Source organism: Paroedura picta, unplaced genomic scaffold, assembly GCF_049243985.1.
Source record: "Paroedura picta isolate Pp20150507F unplaced genomic scaffold, Ppicta_v3.0 Ppicta_v3_sca27, whole genome shotgun sequence".
NCBI classification, from domain to species: domain Eukaryota; kingdom Metazoa; phylum Chordata; class Lepidosauria; order Squamata; family Gekkonidae; genus Paroedura; species Paroedura picta.
The window spans coordinates 197,501-200,000 of record NW_027518624.1 but is presented as its reverse complement, the minus strand read 5'-3'; positions in this window follow the sequence as shown (position 1 = coordinate 200,000).

Sequence of the window (2,500 nt, the reverse complement as noted above, 5' to 3'; positions counted from 1 at the left end):
ACACACACACACACACACAGCACTCAACCCTTACGGTCCGGACAACTGCTCGCCTTCCTCTTCCCGACTGCCGAGCCCTAGCGCCCGCCGTGTCCTTGGAGACCCCTGGCACATTGATGAAACGAGACGAAATAATTCACTCAAGGGAAGAGTCCCCAGTCTTCGCTCCGGAAAGCTCACCTGCGGCCACGGTTCCCAAAGGCCGGTCGTCTCTCTCCCACGCTCGGCGAACATTCCAAACCGCGCGGTCCGGCCTTCACGGCCGCACCTCGCGGACGAACGTTCCGAGCCGCAGGCTCCGGACGAACCACGCCTCCGCACCCGTGCCCTCGTTCGTCACCACGCCACCGCGACCTCCCACGCCGCACACACACGTTCCACCCCTCGGCCTTCCTCTCCTCGCCGCCAGCCAAGCCCCGGCGCCCCGTTCTACCCCCCCTCCCCCGGCCGGTTAATGACCTCGACGCCACAGCCGGTCGGAAGGAGCCTCAGCAGCGTTCTTTGGCATCGCTACGCAGAGAGATATTTGCGTCTACGTATTTGCATCCCCTCGATGTCCCACCCCCCACCCCCCCACCCCGAGAAGAGCTTTTCTCCTGGCACGAACGAACGCTTTCCCCTCAAGGGAAGATTCCGCCGCATCCCACGCCATGCCATGCGAGACTCCTGGCTGCCCTGACTCTGTCTCGCACATTGCCCCTTGTACGAGCAGTGTCGGGACGACAGCTTTGTCGCTTTGCCGGGAAACAAGCCTTCTGTAAGTAAACCTTGCCATTTCGGCTCCCCGACAAAGGCCCCCCCCCCCCAGAGGCAGCCACTCCGGTTGCCAGAGTTTTAGCAAAGACGCTTTTTATAATATGCCGCCAACCTTGTACCTTGTCCGTTCTAGTTCATTTAATAATTTCAAGATCCCGGTCGGTCACGTAGCCCCCGTGGCCTATCTTGTTATTTTGTCGAAAATTTCAAAACCTATTTTATATATTGTCTTATAACATACTCTGTGCCAGTAAAAGGTTGCTGACTTGACTGGTCCCGAGCCTTTGCGCATCAACAGGGGGGGACGGAGAGAGAAACAGTTCGCCGGAGAGCTGTAGAATCACAGGGTCGGACGGGGACTCCCAGCCCCCTGCAGGACACAAGTCCGAGCCCAGGTCTGCCGCGTCCCGGCGCGGGCGGGGCGGGGCGGGGAAAGAGGAAGCGGGCCCGGGGCGGGGGGGGGGAGGCGGGCCTACGGGAAACCAAACACGGAGGCCAGGTCGACCGACTTCCGGCGGCGCCGGGTCAGGGGTTAGCCCAGGTCTACCGACTCTCGCACGGCGGGAACACAGAACCCGGGCGGACGGAAAGGGGGGAGGGCGAGGGCGAGGGGACTCCAGGCCCACCGGGTTCCCTCGCGGCAGCAGAAGGACAAAAGCGCCGGGTCAGCCGACTCGCGGGTGACGGGTACTCCAGGTCTACCGGCTCCCACGCGACAGGAACGCGGAGCCCAGGTCTACCGACGGCCGTCGCCAGGCCGGGACTCTCCGAAAGGCGCTAGCGAGCCGAGACGGGTCCAGGTCTACCGACGCCCCGAAGCGACTCGCGTGCAGCGGCGGCCGGAAAGAGGCCGAGGGGACTCCAGGTCCACCGAGTTCCTGCGCGCGGGCAGAACGACAAAAGCGCCGCGCGGAGGCCGGGTCAACCGGCTCGCGGCGAGAGGCAGTCCAGGTCTACCGGCTCCCACGCGACCGGAACACGGAGCCCAGGTCTACTGACGGCCGTCGCCGGGCCGGGACTCTCCGAAAGACGGGTCCAGGTCTACCGACGCCCCGAAGCGACTCGCGGGTAGCGTCGGACGGAAAGAGGGCGAGGGGACTCCAGGTCCACCGAGCTCCTTCGCGCGGGCCGAACGACAAAAGCGCCGCGCGGAGGCCGGGTCAACCGACTCCCACGCGACCGGAACCCGGAGCCGAGGTCTACCAGCGTCCGTCGCGAGGGCAACGGACTTCCGTCGACACCGCGCCAACGGGTGGTCCAGGTCTACCGACTCCCGCGCGGCGGGAACCCAGCACCCAGGTCTACCAACGGCCGCCCCCCACCCCCCCACCCCGAGGGGGAATCCTCGAAAGGTCCCGCGAGCCGAGCCGAGGCCAGGTCCACCGACAACCCGAAGCGGCGGCGCGGGGCAAACGGGGAGTCCAGGTCTACCTACTCTCGCAACGGCTCCCCGCAACGGCGGCCGGAAAGAGGGAGGGCGAGGGGACTCCAGGTCCACCTAGTTCCCCCGCGGGAGCAGAACGACAAAAAGCGCCGCGCGGAGGCCAGGTCGACCGACTTCCGGCGGAAGACCGAGGCCGTCCGTGTCCTCCCCGCCGCGGTCCGCCCGGGCGGGTAGGTCTACCGACTCCCATCCCGAAGAGCGACCTGGGGGAAAATGGGGCGTTCGGGGAGTGCCGCTACGCCGACTCCCGTCCGTGGAAGCCCCGGAGGCCGGCCCGGCCCGGCCCGGCCTTCCCTTCGC